Raw genomic sequence first — 20456 nt, 5'->3', positions numbered from 1 at the left:
CATATAAAATTATAGAAAGATATACTGTTTGTAAATAAATCTACGAACAATTTCGTACACTTTAGTCTAGAAAGACAAAAAAGAAAAGTTGCACTATATTCAGGAACAAATTTGTACCAGCAGAACGTAATAGAAACAAATTTAGAGGAATCTAAATGTAATACAAAAGAACACTGGGAGTTAGATTTTAGAAATTTGATATATAATTGAATACTTTCCAGATGTTCACAAGACAAACTACAGTTTTCAAGGGCAGAAAGAAAAGAAAAATACTCATTTTCCAGCAGCATAATGCATAAATCTTCCATGTATTCCTCCTCATTTACTTATGTTTCATCCCTAAACCTTCTATATGATGTTAGTCTTGTAGTAATCCGTAGCCCTCATTAATAAGATCAAAATAACGTGTGCTTAAAACATATTACTATATTATCCACGCAAGTAGGATAAAAGAAAGCATGTATCATTGCTTCCCAATACGGCAATACAAGCCAATTTTTCTTTGACCATTGATTTTGTAATCTCATTCTTACATTAAGCGTGACTTTCAACTTCCATTTGAAATATGACTTTTGTGGTCATTCATCAAACTCCTCTATTTAAATTTACATTCTCTGCATTCTGCTTGGTAAACCTCAGTCACACTTTCATCAAAACTTCCAGGTATACTATAATTTTTGGAGCTATGTACCCTCAAAAAAAGTCTTCAAACAAATATATTCTTCTTTAGCATCAAAAGGAAGCTAAAACTTCTAACTAAATGATTACGAGAACACACACTCTGCAACCTCATGACAAAGAATGCAGACCCTCAAAACCATTTCAGATTTTTTTTATCCTCCTCATTCATCTCGTGTGTATATGCTCCTAATATGTTCAGAGCTACATTGAACAGGTTCAGAATTAGGAATAAATAGTTATATTCATAAAGTCACAAAATATTTATCAAGAAAGAAAATGAAAATAAATATTTAATTATGGACTACTTATGATAGAAGAATGGTATCGGATAATAAACAATGCAGCGGATGGCAGAGTAGTTATTTTCCCTAGCCACTTGCATAATGGCATATAAAATCAGACAATATACTTCATTTATTTATTTATTTATTTGCGCCATCTGATAGATCTTTTTGAACAAAAAATTGCAAACCAAGTACATGTAATAATCATGGCCCGAGGACATCGTGACATTATCAAGCCATATTTTTCAGAATAAACTCCATATTACTCCACATATTTAGAAAAAAATTCTATATCTTATGTTATAAGTTGGATAGTGGTAATCCGAATTTTCTTTGGAATGTTGTAGAATAGGCAATTGGGCAGTATGAAGAATGAAGTTCTACGAGGAAAAGCAAGACTCATGAAAAACAATTATAAAGGAAAACCAAAGATGAAAACTCCAGTTGAAATGAACTTCAGTGCAAAATTCTTTATTTAGGAAGGTATGGACCAGGATTATACAGCATGATTATGAAATAGGATGCATGAATTTATTGAAAAATTAAAGTCAAACATTAAGTTGTTTGCTTCATATGCCAACAAACGAAAAGATTCTTTGAAAGTCCATAGGAAAACAAAAAAAGGCTAAAGAAGTATCGAAGATTGACTCATTATATTTAGGCTTAGCATTATATGGCATCACAATCTGATGCCTTCGAATAGAAGAAGCTGAGAACGATCTAGTGACAGAAAGCATCCAATAGAGACACCGCAAAGAAAAATATAAGTTAGAAAATGCGAGCCAAAATTGTTCTTATCTGCAAGCCAGAAAGAATAAAAACTAATGGAGCCATATGCATAACTCCAATAGTACCGAAAGTAATTAAATAGAAGTAGATCTCGATACAAGAAGTTTACTAAAAAAGAAAGAGTGAAGAAGGAAGACATTACCAATTAATGATGATAGAGGCTGATGTTTTGCTCCAGTTACACAAAAAAAATTCGCTTCCAATTTTTAAGCGAATCTGCAAGAAAGTGAAGCCAAGTGACCAAAAGATTGAAATTTTGGTGACGACATATAGTGAAAACACAGTCCAACATCGTTTTCCCTATTAAAATATGAAGAGAGCAAAAAGTAAAGAATATTATACAGCCAAACCTCTCTATAACAGCCTAATTCGTTCCGAATTATTTTGGCTACTATAGTGATGTGATGTTATAGAGGACATATATTATAACATATTATAATATTCGGTTCCGAGAATAACTCGGGTTTTATATTTGAAGCAGATATTTTGGATCAAAATTTCTAAATATTCTACAAAAATGTCTGATAAACTAACTATAGAAGGAGTAAAACATCTCATTAATTCAATCATTGTTCTGGATTGACCATACTGCAAGGTTTATAATATATAAACCTGACAAAAAATGTTTCAAGGAAAGTTAAATGGGGACTACCGAAGAGTTTGAATAATAAATTATCAGTGATAATTATTATGCTCCTATCAAATTATTTAACTCTTCCACAGACAATTCTAATTAGCAAAAAATCAATCTTTAATCAAGCAAATATATATATTTTTGGTTATGAGAAATCCAACTTAAGCCAATACACAAATTGCCAAAACGTAATAATTGGTGAAAAGGGTGTCGTTTACGCATTGTATATACCATGAAACGAATAAATAGAAAAAGAGTGTACCTTCTCGAAATCTATTGAAGGATCCATGGTGCAACCTAATTGTGCTTTTTCGCTATTGCTGGTCCTTTTCATGTTCTCCTTTGCTATTCAATGATGATTATGATGAACGTTAGTATGCCTTGAATTTTAAGCATTATTCCGTAGGTTCATCGCTAATTACAGATCTTTAATCGAAGAGAGGGAAGAGAGATTAATGTTCGAAATTGCCATAATAATTAATGAAAGGAAAAAGACACGGTTTGGTTGAATTTGATCGGCTGCCATTATCAACGAAGGAAGTAGAAACGGTTTGTTTAAGAAGGTTAATCGGTGGCTTTTCTTTGGGTTTTATTGGTTAATTAATGAGGTAATTGGGTAAAATATTGGAGAAAATCCCATAAAACGGAGAAAAATGGAAAAGGCAATTGCTGGTCAATGATTCATGCCACGTCACCGGGCTTATGGCCCTGGATTATATAATTATATAGATTTGCTCGAGTTTCTTACCAATGGATCCAGGGCAACCGAGTTCTAGTTCTAAACAAGAACTTATCAAGTGAGTCCCTTTTCCATTTCGTTCTTCTTTTTCATTCTTTCTCATTATTTATTTTATAGTCCTCAAGAGGTTTATATGGTGCTTTCAATTCTTTTAGCGAAAGGAAAAAAGAAAATGAGGCACTCAGACTCGAAAACGACGAACAAAAGAAACTCGTTGAGAAGCTTCTCAAGGAGATTGCCCAATTGAAAACAAAGGTCAGCTTATATATCATCAATTTGCAATTTTAAAATGCTACGTAGATTATTAACTTTATCTGTTTTTTTTCTTTTGCAGCACGAAAAGCTGCAGGCAAGTTTTGGCCCGAGAAACATCGAGTGAGATTCCGTATATACAGTGAAAAATATTCCTAGGATAAAATTGTTGTAGCTCTCTCTTTCTAGAGGAGCGATTTCTCTTATAAGTTACCAAATTATCTTCAAATTCTAGTGTTATCGTGTTTCTCGTAACCCTGCCTATGTTGAAATCTATTATAGTATTTTCATTAAATCAGTTTGTAGCTATATAAACGTGTGAAAAAAAATTATGTTTGGAATTCATGGTAGGATTTAATAAATCGACAGAAACAAACATACTCTTACTAATTTTACTGCTAAACAAAATGAATGACAAATTAAAAAGAAACAATTACGGGGAAGTACAAGTGGGGTATTCCCCAACCAATTTTACTATATATATATAGCTTTTTTTTTTTTTATATATATAACTAGTATAGTTACCTGCGCATAAAATGAAAATTTTGAATTAATATAGGTAAGGAATATATAAAAAATTCACTTTGAGTTATAAATTTGACTTTAATAAACATTTCATCCAAGTTTAGAAATAATAAAGGAATTTTAACGTTCCTATACACTATTTCAATCTTTATTATCCTCCCTACTCAAGTTTTAATATAATTACATATTATATATCTAATTACCAATTATGTATAGTTTTAGGCATTTAATGATAATAATTAGTGTCCTAAAATTACTCTAACGTATCTTCCACTCCCCCCACGTTTCTCTCTCCACAACCCCCCCTCCCCACGTATCTTGCACTCACCCACGTTTCTCTCTCCACAAACTTCAGTATCCCTCTATTAACGCCTATTTTCACTCTTTTTTAAAAATCAGTCTATATTTTTTCACTCTTCTTCAAAAATTTCTCTCCATTTTTATAGATTCAAGCTCTAAATACTCTACCACATACCTCCATTAATGCATGTTACTTGCTTAATTTTCAATGAAGAAGAAGATAGTTTCGAAGATAAGCCCTAAAAAAGTTAAAGTAGGTGATATTCCTACATTTGATTTGAGTGTTTTCTCAGAGAATTCACCCAAAAAAGTTTCAAAATCAGCACATGCAAAAGAAGAGACCATGCCCAAGCTTTCCCCTCGTGAAGCTAGGGCAGAAGCTCGTACAAAACAAAAGCACGATATGGATGCCGGTGAATCCTCGATACCTGTTAAATCTGCAAAACGGAAAGGCAAAGAAATTGCTTCCGATGATGATTTCGTCGAAGAAGAAGCTATCATAAAAGTTGCAAAAAATATTAGAGTGTCTCCTACGGTTAAACCTTCAAAAAAGAAGAAGGTTCAAAAATCTTCTAAAACTATTCCCCAATAGTCTTTGGAGAAGGTAAAATTTAGTAGTTTCAATTTATTTTTTTTAAAGCTAAAAAACTTGTTCTCATTCTTATGAATATGCATAATTTTTATTTTTGTAGTTGTAGAAATTTTGTGTAATGACCCAACCGGTCATTTTGATTTTTAAAACTCCGTTCCCCTAAATAAAACTTCCGGTATGTGCTTTTATAAATTTATGACTTGCGGGGATGGTTGGTTCGGGATTTGGAAGTGTTCGGGTTGAAATCGGAACACTTGGTTCCTTAAGTTGGCCTTAAAATGCTAAATTTGACTTCGGCCAATATTTTAAGAAAACGATCCCGGAATAAAATTTTTATGATTCCAACAGCTCCGTATGGTAATTTTGGACATAGGAGCGTGTTCGAAATTTTATTTGGAAGTCCGTAGTTAAATTAGGCTTGAAATGGCTAAAATAGAAATTTAAGTTTGGAAGTTTGACCGGGGAGTTGACTTTTTGATATCGGAGTCGGAATCTAGTTCTGAAAATTTTTATGGCTCCATTATGTCATTAATGAATTGTGTGCAAAATTTGAGGTCAATCGGACTTGATTTGATAGATTCCGGCGTCATTTGTAGAAATTGAAAGATTCAAAGTTCATTAGGCTTGAATATATGTGTGATTCGTGTTTTTAGTGTTGTTGGATGTGATTTGAAGACTCGATTAAGTTCGTATGATATTTTAAGACTTGTTGATATAATTGGTTGAGGTTCCGCGGGGCTCGAGTGAGTTTTGGACGGTTAACGGATAAAATTCGGACTTAGAAGAAAAATCTGAAGTTGTGCCTTCCGGTGTAATCGCACCTGCGGAACTTGGCTCGCAAGTGCGACCACGCAGAAGCGTAATGGACCTCGCATGTGCGCAAGGTTCGCAGAAGCGGACAGGAAACTTGCACAAGAGAACTCGCAGGTGCGAGCTGAGATGCGCAGAAGCAGAGGCTGGGCTGGTAAGTGTGGAGCACAGATGCGGACACGCACTTGCACGTGGGTGATCGCAGAAGCAAAAATTTCGCAGAAGCGAGGGAAAAATCCGCAGAAGCGGATGCACAAATTTCCGCAGGTGCGAGACTCCTGGATAGAATGTTAAAAACAGAGGAGTCCGAGATTTCGTCATTTTTGACATTTTCAAAAGCGGGTGAGGCAATTTTTGAGCGAGAAATTATGGAAAATTTTGAGGTAAGTCCCTTGTGAGCTTTTCTACTCTATAATATTGAATTATCATCGAATAATCCGACTAGATTACATGTTTTTGGCATGTAAATCGGGAGTTTGAACATAGGGATTTGAAAATAAGATTTGAAGATTTGAAGGTCGAGTTGAGGTCGGTTTTTTGTAAAATTAGTATGTGTAGACTCGCGGTTGAATGGACGTTCATATTTGGTAACTTTCGCCGGGTTCCGAGACGTGGTCCCATGGGCCATTTTTGAGTTAATTTCGGATTTTATTGAAAAATATAGTATTTTCTTATGGAATTGATTCTATAATTTTTGTTGAGTTTATCGAATTAATTATGACTAGATACGAGTCGAACGAAGTCAGAAAATCAAGAAAAAGGTATACTACGTGGTTAAATTGGAGCAAGTCGAGGTAAGTGACTTGTCTGAATTGGTATTGAAGTGATAAATTAAAATGTGTTAAAAGTCGTGTATACGAGGTGACGAGTGTGTACACGGTCTAAATATGAAAGATTATGTATTTAAATTGTGTAGGTCGCTGTTGCATATCAATTAAATAATTTTATCTTATTATATTCTTCATCATTGATTTAAATGTTTATACTTTAAATTTGCTTGACCTTTTCCTGCTAATTGTTTTACCTGTTTAACTGAAACTTGGTTTCTTTTATTCTGTGCATTATTTGAAGGTTGATTTTCTTTAAATTATATACTATTAATATGAATTATTTGACATTTTAAATTTGGTATTGAAGCAACGTATTAAAATTTTGAAATATTATTTTGATGAGATATTTATTCCCGAATATTTTTGGTGAGATTTTCGTACTAATTGTGATGGAGCCGTGAGCTCTTTATTGTGAAAAAATATTATTGTTGAATTATTTTGGCATGAGCCGTGAGCTCTTTATTATGAAAAAATTTAATTATTGATTTATTTTGGCAAATTGAAATATTTGGGCACTTGAGGTGCAAATTATGATATATTGTGATATTGATACGCATGCGGTGAGATAAGGGTGGCTTGATACACGTTTCTAGTAAGGGAAACTACTAGAAGTCATGCAGTGTGATAAGGATGGCTAAAACGCTGGATGCTATTTCGGAAAAAATATTTTCTTTAAAATAAATCGTGAAGGCTCCCACGGTGATATACGAAAATGAGATATTGTGAATTTATTTATGATTTGGGACTACGAGGCGGTATCTCGGGAGTGCTCCTGTTGATATTGATTTATGGCCGCAGTTGCCTTTGATTATTGTTGTGATTTTCTTAAAGTTGAAAAGAATTCTGTTTTGTTTCAACGAGGTATTAATTGTCATTATTTGGTGTAATAAAATGGTGACATACTACTTGATTCATTTCTATTGTCATTTTATCTTATTATATTGTTAAACATTTTATCATGCCATTATTTATTTTTCAGTAGGGACTAACCTAACTTCATCGAGGTTAGGCTTGGCACTTACTTGTTACCGCTGTGGTGTACTCATACTATGCTTCTGCACATATTTTTGTGCAGATCCAGGTATATCTTATCAGACCAGGCATCAGTGAACTAGCTGTACGAGGAGACTTCGAGATATATCTGCTAGCGTCCGCAGACTCCGGAGTTCCCTTCTATCTTACTATATTGTCTTCCTTACTTGCCTAAGACTCTGATGTATAGAGACATAGAAAATATATTCTTAGAAGCTTGTGACTTATTTCTATCGGGTTTTGGGAGTTGTAATTGTTTGAATTATAGTTTATTTATTTCAGATATTTTTTATTATTCCGCATTGATAAGCTTACCTAGTCTTAGAGACTAGGTACTATCGTGACCTCATACGGAGGGAATTTGGGGTCGTGACAAGTTGGTATCAGAGCTCTAGGTTCATAGGCGTTATGAGTCACAAGCAGGTTTAGTAGAGTCTTGCGGGTGGTACGGAGACATCTGTACATATCTTCGGGAGGCTATGGAACTGTTAGGGAAATATTCACTTCTTTGATTCCTTATCGTGCGCACGGTTGACTTCAAAGTTCTAAACCATTATCTTTCTATTCTCTCACAGATGGTAAGGACAAGCACAACTGGATCCGATGATGAGATACCCGCGTCCCCTGTTGGAGCCGCAAGAGACCGGGGTCGGGGCATAGGCCGAGCCAGAGGCCGAGGAAGATCACGTGGTGCATCTATAGCACCTGCACGAGCTACTGCAGCAGAGCCACCAGTAGCTCCAGTTGGACAACAGGCACCTGAGACGCTTGTTACTACTCCTGCACTTCAGGAGACTCTTGCCCAGTGTTTGAGCATGTTTGGCACTCTAGTTCAGGCAGGGTTAATTCCACTTGCTCCTGCCACATCTCAGGCCGGGGGAGAAGCATAGAGTCCCGCCGCCCGTACTCCAGAGCCACAAGCCCAAGTTGACCATGCCCCAGAGGTTATACCAGTGCAGCCAGTTGTCCCAGTTCAGCCTGAGATTAGGACAACAGTTTCATAGGGGGAGCAGCTCAGGCTCGAGAGGTACAAGAGGTACCACCCTCCCACTTTCAGCGGTTTAGCTTCAGATGATGCTCAGGAGTTTTTGGAAGAATGTCACCGTATCCTTCATACTATGGGTATTGTGGATTCTAGTGAGGTTTATTTCACGGCATTCCAGTTTAGAGGAGCAGCCTACCAGTGGTGGCGGGCATATGAGTTGGATAGTCCCGCTGAGGCTCCTTCACTCACTTGGACTCAATTTTCAGATATGTTCTTAAGGGAGTATGTTCCTCAATGTCTTAGAGATGCATGGCGCGTAGAGTTTGAGCAGCTGCGCCAGGGTTCTATGATCGTGTTAGAGTATGCAGTCCGATTTAGTGAGTTGGCTAGGCATGCACCAGCCTTAGTTTCTACTGTTCGAGAGCGGGTTCGCAGATTTATTTAGGGTCTCCACCCTAGTATCAGATTTAGTATGGCCCGAGATATAGAGATGGACATCACACACCAACAGGTGGTGTCAATTGCTATGAGATTGGATGGTATGCAGACTCGGTAGAGGGAAGAGGGGGATGCTAAGAGACCCCGAGATTCTGGCACATATAATAATTCTCGTGCCCCTGTTGCAGCCCGTCATAGTAGAGGTTATGTGAGCCATCCTATTCATGCAGCACTTCAAGCTTCCAGTGGTATTTTGGCTACTCCCAGACCTCAGGTTCCATATTATGCACTGCTAGTGTCTACTGTAACTCCTGCACGGGGTGCTTTCAACAGGCAGTCTAGTCGATCAGGCCCGAGCCAGTCCCAGCAGCCACGTCCTCCGAGGGCTTATTTTGAGTGTGGTGACACTCGTCATATTATGAGAGATTGCCCCAGATTTAGGAGGGGTGCACCTCCACAGATTTCTCAGGCCCCACCTATTCCATAAGGCCCTCAGGTTTCTCAGGCCATGATTACTACACCAGTTGCCACTCCACCTGCACAACCAGCTAGAGGTGGAGGTCGGATAGGTAGAGGTCGCCCTAGAGGGGGAGGCCATGCCAGATATTATGCCCTTCCTGCTAGGTCAGAGGTTTTGGTATCCGATTCTGTTATCACAGGTATTATTTCGGTCTATCATAGAGATGCATCAGTCTTATTTGATCCAGGCTCCACTTATTCTTATGTGTCATCTTATTTTGCCCCGTATTTGGGCGTATCCCGTGATTGCTTGAGGTCTTTAGTTTATGTATCTACACCCGTGGGTGAATCTACTATTGTGGACCGTGTTTATCGATCGTGTTTAATTGTTATCTGTGGTTTTGAGACCAGAGCTGATTATTATTGCTCAGTATGGTGGATTTCGATATTATTTTGGGCATGGACTGGTTGTCGCCCGATCACACTATTCTTGATTGTTACGCCAAGACGGTGACGTTGGCTATGCCATGTCTATCGCTACTAGAGTGGAGAGGCACCTTAGATCATGTTCCTAGTAGGGTTGTTTCATTTCTTAAGGCTCAATGAATGGTTGAGAAGGGGTGTGATGTGTATCTGGCCTATGTGAGAGATGTTAGTATTGATACCCCTACTGTGGAGTCAGTTCCTGTAGTAAGGGATTTTCTTGATGTATTTCCAGCGGATCTTTCGGGTATGCCACCCGACAGGGATATTGACTTTGGCATTGATTTGTTACCGGGCACTCAGCCCATTTCTATTCCACCATATTGTATGGCCCCAGCAGAGTTGAAATAATTAAAAGAGCAGTTACATGAACTGCTTGATAAGGGTTTCATTCGGCCCAGTGTATCGCCTTGGGGTGCTCTTGACTTATTTGTAAAACAGAAGGATGGTTCTATGCGGATGTGTATTGATTACTGCCAGCTGAACAAGGATTGCCCAGTGTATCCATTGCCACGTATTGATGACCTATTTGATCAGCTTCAGGGTGCCAGAGTGTTTTCTAAGATCGACTTGCGTTCAGGCTATCATCAGTTGAAGATTCGGGAGCTAGATATCCCGAAGACTGCTTTCAGGACTCGGTACAGTCATTACGGGTTCCTTGTGATATCCTTTGGGCTGACCAATGCCCCAGCAGCATATATGGACTTAATGAGTAGTGTATTTCAGCCCTGTCTTGATTCTTTCATCATTGTGTTTATTGACAACATTCTAGTGTATTCCCGGAGTCAGGAAGATCATGAACATCACATGAGGACTGTGCTTCTGACCTTGAGAGAAAAGAAGTTATATGCAAATTTTTCAAAGTGTGAATTCTGGCTTGATTCAGTGGGAATTTTGGGTCATATAGTTTCGTGCGAGGGGATCAAGGTAGATCCGAAGAAGATTGAGGCAGTGTAGAGTTGGTCCAGACCGTTCTCAGCTACGGAGATCCGGAGTTTCCTTGGTTTGGCATTATCGCCGATTTGTAGAGGGTTTCTCTTCTATTACTACATCTATTGACCCAGAAGGGTGCTCTGTTCAGGTGGACCGAGGAATGTGAGGAGAGCTTCCAAAAGCTCAAGACAACTTTGACTACATCTCCAGTATTGGTATTACCTACAGGTTTAGGGTCTTATATTATGTATTGTGATGCGTTGCGTAGTGGTCTCGGTGCAGTGTTGATGCAAGACGGTAGGGTGATTGCCTACGCGTCCAGATAGTTAAAGGTACATGAGAAGAATTATCCAGTCCACGACCTTAAGTTAGCAGCTATTCTTCATGCCTTGAAGATTTGGTGGCTTTATTTGTACGGTGTCTATTGTGAGGTCTACACCAATCACCAGAGTCTACAACATCTGTTTAAATAGAAGGATCTTAATTTGCGGCAGCGGAGATGGTTGGAGTTGCTTAAGGATTATGATATCACCATTCTCTATCATCTCGGGAAGGCCAATGTAGTGGTTGATGCCTTGAGTCGTAAGGCGGAGAGTTTGGACAAATTAGCATATTTACCAGTAGCAGAGAGGCCTTTAGCCTTGGATTTTCAGGCCTTGGCCAACCAGTTTGTCAGGTTGGATATTTTTGAGCCGAGCCGAGTTTTGGCTTCTGTGGTTTCTCAGTCTTCTCTTTATGATCGTATCAGAGAGCATCAGTACGATGACCCCCATATGCTTGTCCTTAAGGATACAGTTCAACGCGGTGATGCCAAGGAAGTCACTATTAGAGATGACAATATATTAAGGATGCAGGGCAGTCTATGTGTGCCTAATATAGATGGTTTGTGTGAGTTGATTCTCCAAGAGGCTCACAGTTCGTGGTACTTCATTCATCTGGGTGCTACAAAGATGTATTAGGACTTGAGACAACACTATTGATGGAGGTGGATGAAGAAAGACATAGTGGAGTATGTAGCTAGGTGTCTTAATTGTCAACAAGTGAAATATGAGCATCAGCGACCGGGTGGATTGCTTCAGAAGTTAGAGATTCTAGAATGGAAATGGGAGCAGATCACTATGGATTTCGTTGTTAGACTTCCACGGACTCAGCGGAAGTTTGATGCAGTTTGGGTGATTGTGGATAGACTGACTAAGTCAGCTCATTTCGTTCCTGTGATGACTACATACTCTTCCGAGCAGTTGGCTCGAATCTATATTCGCGAGATTGTCAGACTTCATGGCGTACCGGTATCTATCATCTCTAATCGGGGTACACAGTTTACATCACGGTTCTGGAGGGCTGTACAATGTGAATTGGGTACTCGGGTAGAGTTGAGTACAACATTTCACCCTCAGACGGACGGGCAGTCCGAACGCACTATTCAGATACTGGAGTCTATGCTTCGTGCGTGTGTCATAGATTTTGGGGGTCCTTGGGATCAGTTATTACCACTTGCGGGGTTTTCTTACAACAACAGTTATCAGTCGAGCATTCAGATGGCTCCGTATGAGGCCTTGTATGGTAGGCGGTGCCGATCTCCAGTGGGTTGGTTCGAACCAGGCGAGGCTAGGCGATTGGGTACAGACTTGGTTCAGGATTCCTTGGAAAAGGTTAAATTGATTCAAGATCGACTTGGTATATCCCAATCTAGACAGAAGATTTATACATATCGGAAGGTTCGTGATGTTGCATTCATGGTTGGTGAGCGGGTCTTGCTCCGGGTTTCGCCTATGAAGAGTGTGATGAGGTTCGGGAAGAAGAAAAAGTTGAGCCCTAGGTATATTGGGCCTTTTGAGATTCTTGAGAGAGTTGGAGAGGTGGCTTACAGACTTGCACTACCACCTAGTCTCTTTGCAGTTCATCCGTTATTCCATGTTTCTATGCTCCAAAAGTATCACGGCGATCCATCTCATATGTTAGACTTCAGTTCAGTTCAGTTGGACAAGGATCTATCTTATGTTGAGAAACCGGTGGCTATTTTAGACAGGAAGGTTCGAAAGATGATATCAAAGAACATTGCTTCTGTAAGGTTCAGTGGAGGGATCATCCGGTCGAGGAGGCAACTTGGGAGACCGAGCATGAGAAGCGCAACTGTTAGCCTCATCTTTTCACCACTCCAGGTATAATTCTAAACCCGTTCGAGGAAACGTTTGTTTAAGAGGTGGAGAATGTAATGACCCAACCATTCATTTTGACTTTTAAAAACCCGTTCCCCTAAATAAAACTCCCCGTATGTGCTTTTATAAATTTATGACTTGTAGGGATGGTTGGTTCGGGATTTGGAAGTGTTCGGGTTGAAATCAGAATACTTGGTTCCTTAAGTTGGCCTTAAAATACTAAGTTTGACTTCGGTAAACATTTTGAAAAAATGACCCCAGAATAGAATTTTTATGATTCCAACAACTCCATATGGTGATTTTGGATTTAGGAGTGTGTTCGGAATTTTCTTTGGAAGTCCGTAGGTAAATTAGGCTTGAAATGGCTAAAATAGAAATTTAAGTTTAGAAGTTTGACCGGGGAGTTGACTTTTTAATACCGGAGACGTAATCCAGTTTTGAAAATTTTTATGGCTCTGTTATGTCATTTATGACTTGTGTGCAAAATTTGAGGTCAATCGGACTTGATTTGATAGATTCTGGCATCGTTTGTAGAAATTAAAAGTTTCAAAGTTCATTAGGCTTGAATCTATGTGTGATTCTGCTTTTAGTGTTGTTGGATATGATTTGAAGACTCGACTAAGTTTATATAATATTTTAGGACTTGTTGGTATAATTTGTTGAGGTCTCGAGGGGCTCGGGTGAGTTTCAGATGGTTAACGGATCAAATTCAGACTTAGAAGAAAAATCTTTAGTTCTGCCTTCTAATGTAATCGCACCTGCGGAACTTGGCTCGCAGGTGTGACCATGCAGAAGAGCAATAGACCTCGCATGTGCGCAAGGTTCGCAGAAGCGGACAGGAAACTCGCACAAGCGAGCTCGCAGGTGCGAGCTGAGATGCGCAGAAGCGGAGGCTGGGTTGGTGACTGTGGAGCGCAGATGTGGAAGGCATCTCACAGGTGCGGACACGCACCTGCACGTGGGTGATCGCAGAAGCGAGGGAAAAATCGCCAGAAGCGGATGCGCCGAAGCGGTTCAAATTTCGCAGGTGCAAGACTCCTCGGCAGAATGTTAAAAACAGAGGAGTCCGAGATTTTGTCATTTTTGACATTTCAAAAAACGTGTGAGGCGATATTTGAGCGAGAAATCACGGGAAAATTTGAGGTAAATCCCTTGTGAGCTTTTCTACTTCATAATATTGAATTATCATCGAATAATCCAACTAGATTATATGTTTTTGGGGTGTAAATCGGGAGTTTGAACTTAGGGATTTGAATATAAGATTTGAAGATTTGGAGGTCGAGTTGAGGTCGGATTTTGGTAAAATCAATATGGGTAGACTCGTGGTTGAATGGGCGTTCATATTTTGTAACTTTCGCCGGATTCCGAGATGTGGGACCCACGGGCTATTTTTGAGCTAATTTCGGATTTTATTGAAAAATATAGTATTTTCTTATGGAATTGATTCTATAATTTTTGTCTGTATCGAATTAATTTTAACTAGATACGAGTCGATCGAAGTCGGAAAATCGAGGAAAAGGCATACTACGTGATTAAATTGGAGCAAGTCGAAGTAAGTGACTTGTCTAACCTTGTGTGGTGGAAATTTCTCCTAGGATTGGTATTGAAGTGATAAATTGAAATGTGTTGAAAGTTGTATACACAAGGTGACGAGTGTGTACACGGGCTAAATGTGAAATATTATCTCTTTAAATATGTAGATCGTTGTTGCATATCAATTAAATAATTTACCTTTTTTATTCTTCATTGTTGATTTAAATGTTTATACTTTAAATTTGCTTAACATTTTCCTGCTAATTGTTTTACCTGTTTAACTGAAACTTGGTTTTTTTTATTCTGTGCATTATTTGAAGGTTGATTTTCTTTAAATTATATATTATTAGTATGAATTATTTGACATTTTAAATTTGGTATTGAAGTAACGTATTAAAATTTTGAAATATTATTTTGATGCGCTATTTATTCCCGAATATTTTTGGTGAGATTTTCGTACTAATTGTGATGGAGCCGTGAGCTCTTTATTGTGAAAAAATATTATTCTTGAATTATTTTGGCATGAGCCGTGAGCTCTTTATTATGGAATAATATTGTTGTTGAGTTATTTTGGCAAATTGAAATATTTTGGCACTTGAGGTGCACATTGTGATATATTGTGATATTGATACGCATGCGGTGGTATAAGGTTTGGGTGTTGAAACGCATGCGTGAGATAAGGGTGGCTTGATACGCGTGGCTAGTAAGGGAAACTACTAGAAGTTATGCGGTGTAATAAAGATGGCTATAATGCGGGATGCTATTTTGGGAAAAATATTTTCTTTAAAATAAATTGTGAAGGCTCCCGCGGTTATATAAGAAAATGAGATATTGTGAATTTATTTATGGTTTGGGACTACGAGGCGGTACCTCGGGAGTGCTCTTGTTTATATTCATTTATGGCCGCAATTGCCTTTGATTATTGTTGTGATTTTCTTAAAGTTGAAAAGAATTATATTTTGTTTCCAGGAGGTATTAATTGACATTATTTGGTGTAATTAAATATTGACATACTACTTGATTCATTTCTATTGTCATTATATCTTATTATATTGTTAAATATTTTACCTTGCCATTACTTATTTTTCAGTAGGGCCTGACCTAACCTTGTCACTACTCTACGAGGTTAGGCTTGGCATTTATTGTGTACCACTGTGGTGTACTCATACTATGCTTCTACACATCTTTTTGTGCAGATCCAGGTACATCTTATCAGACCAGGCATCAGTAAACTAGTTGTACGAGGAGACTTCGAGGTATATCTGCCAGCGTCCGCAGACTCCGAAGTCCCCTTATATCTTACTATCTTGTCTTCCTTACTTGCCTTAGACTCTGATGTATAGAGACATAGAGAATAAATTCTTAGAAGCTTGTGACTTATTTCTACCGGGTTTTGGGAGGTCTAATTGTTTGGATTGTAGTTTATTTATTTCAGATATCTATTATTATTCTGCATTGATAGGCTTACCTAGTCTTAGAGACTAGGTACCATCATGACCTCATACGGAGGGAATTTGGGGTCGTGAAAAGTTAGTATCAGAGCTCTAGGTTCATAGGCGTTATGAGTCACAAGCAGGTTTAGTAGAGTATTGCGGGTGGTACGGAGACATCTGTACATATCTTCGGGAGGCTATGGAAATCTTTGGAAAATATTCACTTCTTTGATTCCTTATCGTACGCACGGTTGACTTCAAAGTTCTAAACTATTATCTTTATATTCTCTCACAGATGGTAAGGACAAGCACAACAGGATCCGATGATAAGACACTCGCGTCCCCTGTTGGATCCGCAAGAGGCCGGGTTGGGGCATAGGCTGAGCCAGAGGCCGAGGAAGACCACGTGGTGCAGCCAGAGCACCTGCACGAGCTGCTGCAGCAGAGCCACCAGTAGCTCCATTTGGGCAACAGGCACCTGAGACGCTTGTTACTACTCCTGCACTTCAGGAGACTCTTGCCCAGTGTTTGAGCATGTTTGGCACTCTAGTTCAGGCAGGGTTAATTCCACTTGCTCCTGCCACATCTCAGGCCGGGGGAGAAGCATAGAGTCCCGCCGCCCGTACTCCAGAGCCACAAGCCCAAGTTGACCATGCCCCAGAGGTTATACCAGTGCAGCCAGTTGTCCCAGTTCAGCCTGAGATTAGGACAACAGTTTCATAGGGGGAGCAGCTCAGGCTCGAGAGGTACAAGAGGTACCACCCTCCCACTTTCAGCGGTTTAGCTTCAGATGATGCTCAGGGAAGAATGTCACCATATCCTTCGTACTATGGGTATTGTGGATTCCAGTGGGGTTTCTTTCACGGCATTCCAGTTTAGAGGAGCAGCCTACCAGTGGTGGCAGGCATATGAGTTGGATAGTCCCGCTGAGGCACCTTCACTCACTTGGACTCAATTTTCAGATATGTTCTTAAGGGAGTATGTTCCTCAATGTCTTAGAGATGCATGGCGCGTAGAGTTTGTGTTTTGGAGGTATGTAGCTCAAATAGGCTTGAAATGGCTAAAATAGGAATTTAAGTTTGGAAGTTTGACCTAGGAGTTGACTTTTTGATATCGGGGTCGGAATCCTGTTCCGAAAATTTTCATAGCTCTGTTATGTCATTTATGACTTGTGTGCAAAATTTGAGGTCAATCAGACTTGATTTTATAGGTTTCGACATCGAATGTAGAAGTTGGAAATTCTTAAGTTTCATTAAGCTTGAATTGGGGTGTGAATTGTGATTTTAGCATTGGTTGATGTGATTTGAGGTTTCAAATAAGTTCGTATGATTTTTTAGGACTGGTTGGTATTTTTTATTGAGGTCTCGAGGGCCTCGGGTGAGTTTCAGATGGTTAACAGATCAAAAGTTAGACTTAAACAGCTGCTGCAATTTTCTTCTGCTGGAAATGCAGAAATCAAGCCCAGGATCGAAGCCCATAAATCGAGCCCAGGGTCAAAGGATAGGGTCGAGGGCCATGATCGAGGCTCAGGATCGAGGGCCATGATCGAGGCTCAAGATCGAGGGCCATGATCGAAGGCTCAAGATCGAAGGCCAAAATCGAGGGCCATGATCGAGACCCAGGATCGAGGGCCATAATCGAGGTCCATGATCGAAGCCTTGATCGAGGGCCAGGATCGAGGGCTGCCTGGATAAAATTATAAAACAGGGGACTTCCCTGTGCCAGTTTTGACGAATTGGAGCTTGGGGACAGGCGATGTTTGGGAGCTTTTCAGAGAAAACATCGGGGTAAGTGTTCTTAACTCAATTATGGTTAGATTACCCGAATCCATCATTTATTTTCACCATTTAAATAGTGTTTTGATATTTGAAATTTGGGAAATTTTTTGAAAATACATAGAAATGATTTTTTGAGATTTCGGTGTCAATTCGGAGTCGGATTTGAGTGAAACCGGTATGGTTGGACTCGTAATTGAATGAGTTTTAGGATTTTGTAAGTTTAGTCGGATTTTGAGACGTGGGCCCCATGGGAGATTTTTGAGTTAATTTCGAATTTTTATTGAAAAATGTAGTTTTATTGAAAAAATGTAGTATTTTCTTATGAAATTGATTCCTATAATTTTTCTTCACTGTATCGAATTATTTTTGCTAGATTTGAGCCATTCAGAGTCAGATATTCATGGAAAAGGCATTCTTACCGATTGATTGAGCTTGGTTCGAGGTAAGTGGCTTGCCTAACTTTGAGTGGGGGAACTCCCCGTAGGATTTGTACTGTTTTTAATATATGAGCGTCGTGTACGTGAGGTGACGAGTACGTACACAGGCTAATTGTGTAAAAACCCAATTTTTCTACTAACTAATAACCTGATTTCCTTCTTATTTGAGTTCCATCAGCATGTGTGGTATACGGCTAGATTAGAATAGCATGCCTACTTGACTTAACTGTTTACTTGAACTACAGGCAGCATGTTTAGCGAATTTACCTGTCTTTCCTTAACTGGTACTTAGGTTGAACTGTAAAATTTCATGTCGTTACTATTGAATTCTATTGTTTTGCTACATATTTACTTTGGGGCTATAAAACGGTATTCCAGGAGATCCCGTTGTACTGCATATTTACTTTGGGACAATGGAACGGTATTTCGGGAGATCCCCTGTACAACATATTTACTTTGGGACTACGCAACGGTATTCCGGAAGATCCCCTGTACTGCATATTTACTTTGGGACTACGGAATGGTATTCCAGGAGATCCCCATGTACTGCATATTTACTTTGGGACTACACAACGGTATTTCGGGAGATCCCCCTATTTTGCACATTTACGTTGGGACAACGAGACGGTATCTCGGAAAATCCCCTGTTGTTATCTTTGTGTACTGAGCTGTTGTCTTCTATGATTTCATTCTTGTTAAATTTCAGTCTTTATTTTACTGCGGTATTTCATTCTATCTTGTGTTATTATATATATACCAGCATGGCCATGACCTGACCGCGTCACTACTCGACCGGGGTTAGGCTTGACACTTACTGGGTACCAATTGTGGTGTACCCATGCTACTTTTCTGCACATATTTTTCGTGTGCAGATCCAGGTACCCTTTATCAGCCACACTATCAGTGAGCCGGGACAGCTTTGGAGACTTCAAGGTATATCTACGGCGTCCGCAGACCTCGGAGTCCCCTTTTACTCTTCCTCATGTCCATTATCTTCTGTATTTTCTTTTGATAGACTCTGATGTATAGAGACACTAGATTTTCTTCCTGTAGTTTGTGATTCACGAATGTTCTGGGTTTAGGGAATATTGTGTAGTATATTGAGGAGTTGGTTATTGTATATGCCAAGTGGCATGGTACTCAGTTATAGTGTTATTGCTACAGTTATTTGTTAAATTTATGTTTTCATTTCATTTATTCCGCAAAATGATAGGTTTACCTATACATAGAGACTAGGTGCTATCACGACGTCATACAGAGGGGAAATTGGGTCGTGATAAGTTGGTATCATAGCTCTAGGTTAATAGGTGTCGTGAGTCACAAGCCGATTTATTAGAGTCTCGCGGATCGGTATGAAGACGTCTGTACTTATCTTCGGGAGGCTATGGAACTGTTAGGAAAATTTCACAACCTTGATTCCTTGTTGTGCGAAAATTGTTGACTTCAAAAATTCTAAACTTCTGTATTCTATTCTTTCACAGATGGTAAGGACACGTACAAGCGGATCTGATGACCAGGCACTCGCGCCCCCAGCTAGAGCCGTTAGAGGCTGGGGCTGGGGTAGAGGCCGAGGACATCCACGTGGTGTAGCCAGGGCACTCGCACGAGCTACTATAGAGGAGCCCCCAGTAGCTCCAGCTGGAGGGCAGACACCTGAGGTACCTATTTCTGCACTAGCACTCCAGGAGACTCTAGCCCAGTTTCTGAGCATGTACAACACCTTAGCTCAGGCTGGATTGATCCCACTTGATCCTGCCACATCTTAGGCCGAGAGAGGAGCGCAAACTCCCATCGCCGGTACTCCAGAGCAGCGGGTTCAGGTCGACCAGGTTCCAGAGATTATACCAATGCAGTAGGTAGCTCCAGCTCATCCCGAGGTTAGGGCAGCAGCTTTTGAGGTGGAGCAGCTCAGACTTGAGAGGTATAATGGATTGGCTACAGATGATGCTCAGGGTTTTCTGGAGGAGTGTCATCATATTCTCCGTACCATGGGCGTAGCGGAGACGAGAGGGGTTTCTTTTACTACATTCCAGCTTAGAGGAGCAGCCTATTAGTTGTGGTGTGCTTATGAGCTGAGTAGTCCGGATGAGGCAGTTTCACTTACATGGACTTAATTCTCGGACATGTTTTTGAGAGAGTATGTCCCTCAGTGCCTCAGGGACTCATGGCGCGCGGAGTTTGAGCAGCTGCGCCAGGGATCCATGACTGTGTCAGAGTATGCAGTCAGTTTTAGTGATTTGGCCCGACATGCACCGGCCTTGGTTGCCACAGTTCGAGAGATGGTTTGACGAATTATTAAGGGACTCCACCCCAGTATCCGGATTAGTATGGACAAGGAGTTGGAGATGGA

At 39.7% G+C, this 20456-nt stretch overlaps 1 long non-coding RNA gene across 1 annotated transcript; it reads right to left on the bottom strand.

Moving 5' to 3' along the window:
- Positions 1 to 466: 466 nt before the first annotated feature.
- LOC138900492 (uncharacterized) lies at positions 467 to 3006 on the bottom strand. The gene is made up of 3 exons (XR_011411548.1): positions 2651 to 3006; positions 1897 to 1970; positions 467 to 882 (listed from the first exon to the last, which is right to left on the bottom strand). It is a non-coding gene; the product is annotated as an uncharacterized lncRNA (long non-coding RNA).
- Positions 3007 to 20456: the final 17450 nt, after the last annotated feature.

Source organism: Nicotiana tomentosiformis, chromosome 10 (assembly GCF_000390325.3).
Source record: "Nicotiana tomentosiformis chromosome 10, ASM39032v3, whole genome shotgun sequence".
Classification (NCBI taxonomy): domain Eukaryota; kingdom Viridiplantae; phylum Streptophyta; class Magnoliopsida; order Solanales; family Solanaceae; genus Nicotiana; species Nicotiana tomentosiformis.
Note: the sequence above shows the minus strand (reverse complement) of the source record. Positions and strands in the feature narration are given on the sequence as shown.